Genomic DNA, 9,056 nt, shown 5'->3' on the forward strand with positions numbered 1-9,056 from the left:
GATCTCCTGGGCTCCTACAGAAAGATCATCTCCACTCAGGTGCCCTTAGCAGCGGTTCTCAACCTGTGGGTCGAGACCCCTTTGGCGGTCGAACGACCCTTTCACAGGGGTCGCCTAAGACCATCCTGCATATCAGATATTTACATGACAATTCATAACAGTAGCAACATTACAGTTATGAAGTAGCAACGAAAATAATTTTATGGTTGGGTCACAACATGAGGAACTGTATTGAAAGGGCCAGAAGGTTGAGAACCACTGCCTTAGAGGAAGCTTGCCCTGTCTCCTCTCCTCCCCAGATGGAGTATTGGAAGGGTCTTTGCATAAAGAACCCTGTGCCCACACCTTCAGGACAGCCCTTGTCCTCTCAGGGCTGGTCATCTCAGTGGGAGAGCTGGGCTGTATGGGAGAGGCCCAGGCAAATCTCCCACCTCCTGCATTTGATCCCACATTTGATTTTTCCCTATGTTCCCTATGTCCCTCCCCCCGCACCCCCGCCCCCGTTCCCTTTTTGATCCTGCCCCCTTTCCCAGTTCCCAGCTGCGGAGGGGGAGAGACTCTGAGCTCACCCACCTTGGATCCAGCACGGTCCCTTGTGCTGCTGGTTACTCGTATGTTTGTTGGGACTGGCCCACTCTGAGACTGGGGCAGCTGGGGAGCTGTGGGGACAGAGCAGATTGGTTATTTATTTCGAAAATGCTGCCCTTCTGTGATGTGAGCTTCCCCCTGAGGGCCCAGCGCCCGGGCCAGGAGAGGGGCAGGGGTTCACAGAGGGAAGGCCTGCGGAGGGAGGGGGCTGCCCTTGCCTCTGTGAGCCTCTTCCTCCAAGGGAACTGAGCAGGTTGGTTCTGAAAGCCCTTCTGGCCCCTTAGTGGGTTGGCAGTTTGAACCTTGAATAAAAAGCCCCAGTTGCAATGAGCTTGGAGTTCTTTAGAGAACGGCAGGGACGTTTGACATTTAGAAACTTTTCTAGGGATCAAAACTGCAAGCCAGAAGTTGTTAGCACAGGCCCACTAAAGACACATTTAGTGAGCACCTGCCCTGGCCCACACACTGTGCTAGGTGGGGATGCAGAAGGAACCGGCTCTGCTTCCTGGGCCATGGGCCCGGGGAGGCACCACGGCAGGGAAGAAACGATCAGACTGATGCACTGTAATGTTCATTACTCTTGAAATATCGAGAATGAAGTTCCCTTATTTCAGTTCTCCTGCAGTAAACTTATATGTTATTATGTGCATAATTATTATTAATCTAAACACACTTGAATTGTATACTTCAGAATTAAATTAGGAAGCAGAGTCTTATTAATGCAAAAACAATATGGATGGGCATACTGACGGAGTTAGTTACCTTTTATAAACGCTGAATTGGCTTCTTGAATGAAAATAATCACCTGTGTCTCTCGAGAAGGTATTTGCACTGACAGCTTATAAATGCTAACGAAATTCCTCCCAGACGCGCAGCCAGGCCCCGAGACAGGAGGCATTTAACGTTAGGAAAGGTGAAGTTTAAGATTAATTAATCATATTGTTTTTTTTTACATTATTTATAATTTTTTAGTAAGTTCTGCCAAGAAAAATCCAAGTCTGTTTGCAGGAGCATCTCTCTATGTTTTTAAGCCTGTTTTTCAAAAGCTGTGCTTCTTGGTAGATTACTACGTTGTGTCTCCTGGGAGGGCTCACCACTGTCGTGTGCACAGTGTGACTTGGGTCTTCGAGGTCCCAAGTGTACCTGTGTGATTTGGATCGGACCGCGTTTCCTTTATAAAGGCAGTTTTGTATGAAAATATTCTGCTGAGTCTCTGTACTACATGCTTTCCTTTAAAAATTAAAATATAGCTAATATATAATGATATTAGTAGCCATCTGACACTATACAAGGTTATTATGATATCATTGACTATATTCCCTGTGCTGTACATTATATCCCATTGACTTATTTAGTAGTATTTTAAAACTAGAAATTCGAACCTCCTACTCCCTTTCAGTTTAAAATATATATATATATGTTGATTTCAGAGAGGAAGGGAAAGGGAGAGAGAAATAGAAACATCAGTGATGAGAGAGAATCATTGATCAGCTGCCTCCTGCATGCCCCCTACTGGGGATCGAGCCTGCAACCGGAGCATGTGCCCTTGACCGAAATCGAACCTGGGACCCTTCAGTCCACAGGCCGATGCTCAATCCACTGAGCCAAACCGGCCAGGGCCCCTTCAGCTTTCTCACTCTTCCCCCACCCCTCCAGTTGTTCTCTATGAGTCTGTTTCTGTTTTGTTTTTAGATTCTACATATAAGTGAAATCATATGGTAGTTGTCTTTCTTTGTCTGATTCATACCCTCTAGGTCCATCCATATTGTCACAAATGGTAAGATTTCATTTTTTCCCCCCTATGGCCGAGGAGTATTCCATTGTATATATGTACCACATCTTCTTTATCCAGTTGTCTATCAATGGATAGTTGGGTTGCTTCCATATCATGGCTATTGTAAATAATACTGCAGAGAACATACATCTTTTTCCTTTTAATCATTTGCTTTAATTTGACCTTTCTGATTTGAAATTCTATGTCTTAAAATTTTTCATTCAGTCAGCATCTTCTGGTTCCGGGTACTTCAGAAGTGGGCTGCCAGCGTGCATAGCATTTATGCCGGAGGCAGGAAGGCAGAGTGAGGAGGTCCTAGGCTTGCCGACCGCGGGCGTGACCGGCAGCCACGGAGCCGCTCTGCTTAGATTCCTTAACAAGAAGATGGAGGTCAGGCCGGGTCGTGGAGGTGTTGAGAAGAGTAGACAAGAGTCTGTGTGTGATGTGTCTGGCATTGCTCGCAATGCTCAGAGGAACCAAGTAAAAAGTTAGCTAATAGTTATAGCCAAGTGGTCTTTGATTTCATAATTTTACTCAATATTTCCATTAAATATCCATGTTCAAATTCTGTTATGACGTTTAATAGGTTGTGTCAGTATCAAAAACCATGCCAAAATTAACTGCAAAAGTCTATCAGAGGCCCTGGCGACTAACTCAGTTGGTTAGAGCATAGTCCCAATACGCCAAGGTTGTGGGTTCGATTCCCAGTCAGGGCACATACAAGAATCAACCAATGAGTGCATAAATTCAACAAACTGATGTATTTTTTCTCTTTTTCTCTCTTTCCCTTCCTCTTTCTCTCTCAAATAAATACATAAAAATTAAAAAAATCTAACAGAAGCAAATATTAATAGCTCTTACATAATGCTTAAATAATTTTGTTGTTTTGACAATTTTTTATTTACATGGGAATGTAGGCCCACCTCCCTGCATGCCCACAAATAGGACAGAGTGCATCTGCTTGAAGCATTACTGGAATGCAGTTCATAGGAAGGGGTGTGCGCTGCAGGATGGATTTTTTACTTTAAAGGGATTAATAAAAAGACCCAAACGCTCTGCAAATGAAGTGCGGCATTTAAAAAAGAACAGTCACTGTTTGTCTCGGCTTTCAGACCTCCTATTTGAAAGGGCTGCGCCTGGATTCGATGCCCAGATTTCAAAGTTCCCTGAACCAGCAGAACCATGTGCGAAACACATCAAGGGAGTCAGGCTTCCCAAAAACCCAACTTCATTGTTTTTCTTGGAGGTGGAGAGAGCTGCTGTTCAGAAAAATTTCCAAGGTTTCTGTGATTTGTTATGAATTAAAGGTCGTTCCCCGAACTGGATCGTAGGAGGCACCGCCGCCCGCCTGCCAGTCAACGTGGAAGCAGATGTGCGCTGGCAATGCTGTGGCAGAGGAGAGAGAATCCGGGAGAAAAACCTCCCTGGGCTTGCCTGCCCAGGTTTCATTTCGCATTTCTCCAGATTGTCTTTTTCTGATCTTCCACTAGAGGGCGCCCAGCTACCAGCGGTGCCAGTCCTCCCAGTAGGGGGTCTTTTCTGATCCTCCTCCTGGGAGACAGTTGGGGCCATCTACAACCTCTGGAGGATTCTGGGTCCATCTCGAGGTTCAGCGCTCCCTCCGACTCCCTGAAGAGAGCGGGGACTGTGAAAGCCCTATACTTTAGGACTGGAGTTTTGGAAATCCCAATGAAGGTTTTCCATTTTCAATCTTCTCTTTGTTTCGAAAGGGCGCTGCAGGAATGCATTATGATGGGTGCCAGGGTTTTGGGGACTCTCTCTCCAGAACCCCGCTTGTCAGACCCCTCTAAGCACATATGTCCTCATGGCAGCAATGGATGGGAATACTGGAAACCAGAACCTCCGTAAAACCCAGAACAGATGTTTCCCTGGACAGGGCGAGCCCTCTGGCACAGGGCTGCTGCTGGCTGCCCTGTCCCCGGCACTGGCATTTTATGGGCGAGGGGGATTCCGCTCTCTTAAACATTTAATCCGCAGGTCAGTGGCTCCTGTACGGTGGCTGGGCCCCCTCTCAGCATGCTCCCTGTGCAGGTGGGCTGATGAATTCTGCCAGTTCTGCCCTGCCTGTCCCACTCTTTCCTACTCCTGGCCCTGTGTTTGAGAACCTAATTTTGAGCAACCTTCCCCGGGAAGGAATTACTTTGCCACTTTGAAACCTTTGATGAGAACGTCCAGGAGCCACATTTCCTCCGCACTTGAAGCCTTACAGCAAACGTTTGCAAAGAGTATATCATTTGATAGTTCTACCACCACGGGGCCTGACTCTCCCCCCTCCCACTTCACAGATTGGAAAAAAAGGCTCAGAGCAAGTGAGGACCGACCCTAGGACTTGAAGCCACATGATCTGACTCAAATGGGATTGCTCATGGGTTTTCCAGGTCTTGGTAGCAGTAGGAATTTGGGTTTGACGTCAGAGAGAACCTTCTGACTCCCTGACCTTCACATGTGTGTGTGTTGTCAGGAGATGGTGGCACTCCCTCCAGATACGCTTTAGAAAGTGGCATGGATGTATTTTCCCTGGACAGGTCGAAGGGCATCCTTTCTTGAGGCAGGAGGATGAACTGGACAAACCCTGAGGTGGCTTCCAACCACACTCTTCTGTAGAACAAAGCACCCAGAAATAGCCAAACCGCTCCCTTTTCACACGTGATCATTGTGGGCAATTGTATGAAAACAGGCAACTCTCCAGTCCAGTGAACAACTACCGTGGAACCATTTGGGAGATGCTCATTTCTGTTGTGGATTAAACGTTCTATTTGTCCTGAGACCTCATTGTCTCCAAGCAAGGCTTCCGTCCCGCGTGAAGAGTGCAGTTCTTCCCGGGGCCACAGGGTGGCGGAGTGACTTAAGGTTTTTACTTGCTTTTCAGTTTCAGGACAGAAGCTGGGCTCCAAAGTGAGCAAAATGGAGCGACTGAGAGTTGGCTCAGAGTGACACGGCTCAGTTCACATTTATGAACCTCTTAAAAGGGGGGAACGCCAGTGTCTGGAGGTGAGGAGAGGGGATGCTCGATGCTAAAGCAAAGGGAGGTTCTTGGACAGAGCCCTGAGGGTCCAAGTCAGATCCACCCAGTGGCCCTCTGTCCCGTGACCTGGTAGATGCTGAGTGAAATCTGTCCCAAAGAGGCTCGCTGTTGGTGATCGCCTTTGCCCCATCTCTCTCCCTCTGAACTTTCTCTCCTGAGCTCCATTTTTATAGATTTTTTTTTTTTGCCCCCCCCACCTCGCCCTCTTCTTTTTGCTCATTATGTCTTAGGGAAGGTTTAAGTTGTATACATTTTGGAGAAAAATAATGCATGGTCCAGCGGGGCAACAATCCATTTGAACCTCAAATTTGGACTTGTGTTTCTGACACGTGTGGCTGCATTTAGGGGATGGTGAGGGAATATTTGAATTTGGGACTAATGTGGACCTCTGGGATGTGCAGACACTGAACACACACACACACACACACACGTACACACAGCAGGACCACAGACCACAGATGCACCGAGGTTGCTGCATGCCTGCTACGTGCATCACAGTGCAGGTGTGAGCCCTGGTCTGGACACGGTGGGTCTTCCCAGGATCCCACAGGTAGGGGGTCAGCGCAGGAGCCGGACAGACCCCAGTGCTGCCCCATGGACACTCCAGGCTTCTCCGCCTGCCCCCCCCCCCCAGGTTCTGCCAAGCTCCACTGTCGTCACAGAAGGACAGCCGAGGCTTAGTGGCATCAGCCCTAGTCATCTTAGCAAGATTAGCAGAATCAATGTTGAATTTAAACGCGGCGAGTTTTCAAGCACATCTTGAAGGATGGAGGAGCCGCGAACATTTTTTTTTTGTAGAAGTGATTAATATTCAGTTTCTCAAAATTGAGATCATAGACATGTGTGAGACACACACACACACACACACACACACACACACCACGGAATGGGGGAGGTATTGCTGCTAAAACTTCAGAACACGGGCTGTGTGTATTTAGCTTTTTTCCTCCTTCAATATCTGCTTTTGTGTCAACACTGGTGTCTTCATTTATTAACCTTTTATAGATGTTCAAAGAACACCTACTATGTGCCAGGAAGATTAACGTGAAACTGAGCCGTGCTGACTTTTAGGAAAGGCACTCCCAGGGAGCCGTCCTTTGTTGGGTGGGAGCGAGCAGGGCTGCACAGTGCGGCTGGGAGAGCGCGGGAGAGGCTGCCTGTGGGGAGCGGGGCCTGGCCCTTCCCTCTGTGCATCGTGGGTGGTCGTGGTGCCCAATCTATACCTTGTTCTCAGGACCAGGTAAAGGAGTGTCAGGGGCTTTATCGGGGCACATAGAAGGAACGCGGTAAGTACACAGCAGTACTACTGCACCTTTGTCTTAAACTAAAGCTTCCCCAGATCTTTTCTTTAACAAATACCTCTTATGTGCGTATGGACCAGCTAACACGGGGCCTAAAGGTGAACTGCACATCGATGCCTCTGTCCAGGGAGCTAAGGAGGCATGTCATCGTGGCCACCAGGGAGGGGGAGGTGGTGACAGCAGGAGCTCGGGATGAGCCTGTCATTGGGGGAAAGGTGAGGGGCACCTGCGTGGCCCCTGACTCTGGATGGGGTGCTGGCTGGGAGCCGCCGTCCTGAGGCATCGCTTTTGTGTCTTTTCAGAAACAGCAATCCTCAAGGAGAGAATGACCTTCAGAAACACAGAGGGATGCCTCTTCTGTGGAGAGGATTCTGGGATGTGGGGGTCCCCTTTAGAGCTGGCTAAGCTCCCGTTTCTGGGGGAGCCCAGGTCATGGAGCCCCTTTCAGAGCCCAGGAATCAGAGCCTGTGGGCAAAGGCGCCCGGACAAGGTATTGTCTGCACCTTTTAGCTGGGGCTCCCTGAGGCTTGCCCTCACCCCGATCCTTTAATACTGAAGGTGTGTGGGGAGGAGCCCTGAGCCTGGAGTTCCTGGGGTTCCCTGGGTGAGACCCAGTGACCCCAAGCTCTCTGCAGAGGGCAGAATAGTGCCCATCAAGGGCGGCTCCCAAAGGCTGAGCTGAGATCATCCCAAACTTCACGCTGCCCTAAACCCAGGCCCCTGGCAGTTAATGGGCCGGTGGGGGACCTTGTGGGCAGCTCGGGGGGGGGGGGGCACGAGGGGTGCTGTAACTGTCTGCTGGAGAGCGATGGAGGGAGGGCAGCAATGAGGGTGAGTCCCAGTGCCGCAGCCCCAGGGGGTAGCCTGGTACCGAAGGAGGGGCAGGACCAGGGATCCCGACTTGGGTTCTCTGCTCTTCTCTGTCAGTAGGTGACTTTGTGCAAATATTCCCTCCCTCAGTTTTCAAGTCTGTAAAGCAGGGGGGAAACGGTAGTTTTTCCTGGGCTTGGCTGCTGTCGTGGTGGTATGCGCGGGCCTGGGGCCCTGGAAGAGAGGCCTCTCCCTGGGACTGACCTGTGGGCAGTGCCCTCTGGGTGGCCTCAGGGCGTCCTGCCTGCTTCCGCTCTGAGTCTCCTGCTCCCGGGGGGCCCAGGGCTCCCTCACATTGGGGTCCCTGTGGGGGCCTCCCCTTTCCTGACCAGCTTCCCTTTATCCAAACCCACAGGTTCATCAGTTTCCAGGAGCTGGTTGGCTGGCTGATTGGACAACTCAGGCCTCAGCGTAGAATCACAGGAAGAGGGTACCTGTCCCCACTGGCTCTCAACCCAAAGCTCGCGTCCCACAGCGCCCTGAACTCCAGGTGCGCAGGCAGGGATGTCTGGGTGTCACGACAGGGCCTCGGACCCGCAGGAGCCTTTGCCTGGCGCTGCCTGTGCCTCCCTCTCAGCCACCTCCACTGAGCTCCCCAGGGACTCCCGGGCCCTCCCCCTGACCTCCCCCCTGCCCCTCTCTCCTTGGGAAGCCTCCTCCTGCAGGTGCAGCCGTAGGAGGCCTCCTGGGCCCAGGCCCTGGCTGGGTTCAGGGCTGCAGTGGGGACTGTGTTCAGGGTACTGGATTTGGGGGAGGGAGATGGGCGTTAGCTCCAGCCTCATTCTCGCATCTATAACATGGGTTTCTCTGGGCCCCTTGCTGAGCAGCGCCAACCACCCTGCGTGTCCTCAGACTCGCTGATGCCACATCCTTCATCCCCAGCAACAAGTACAGATGGACCACTTCCTGTGCCCTGTGTGGAGCTTCCAGCCCAGTAGAGAGGCCGAGGGAACCCACACACCATGATGCCCTGGAGCCCAGTGGTGGTGACTGCATCACTGTTACCTTTGCTCCTGCGCCATGTGTGCGAGGGGCCGCGGAGGCCTGAGTTCCTCTTCCCGGACGAGCCCGTGCGCTTATGTGGACGTTCCCAGGCAGCCCTTCTCCGCCGGGCTCCTTGCAGGAACCCCGGATGCAGGATGCTCTGAGTGAGTCCTCCGCTCTCCCAGGGAGCGTCATCCCTGGGACCAATCCGGGCGGAGGAGGGACGTGAACTCACTACCTGCCTAGGCCCTGCTCCCTCCCCCTGCTGCTCCGGGACATCCCCTCCCATTGCCACCCTCCGAACCCTGTTTCTGTCGCTTCCTGCCTCTCACCCTCTCCTTTTAAAGGTCCCGTCTTGGATTACTCCTGTTGTTTCTGCTCTGAGCACCTGGTGAGAAGCAGAAACACAGGATGGGGGAGGGATACTGTCATTAGTGGTGGTGAGGGGTCTCTTGATTGGAAAATCCGCACGTGGAAGGGGTGGGAGTAAGAT

This window comes from Myotis lucifugus, unplaced genomic scaffold, assembly GCF_000147115.1.
Source record: "Myotis lucifugus unplaced genomic scaffold, Myoluc2.0 scaffold_204, whole genome shotgun sequence".
Taxonomy (NCBI): Eukaryota; Metazoa; Chordata; class Mammalia; order Chiroptera; family Vespertilionidae; genus Myotis; species Myotis lucifugus.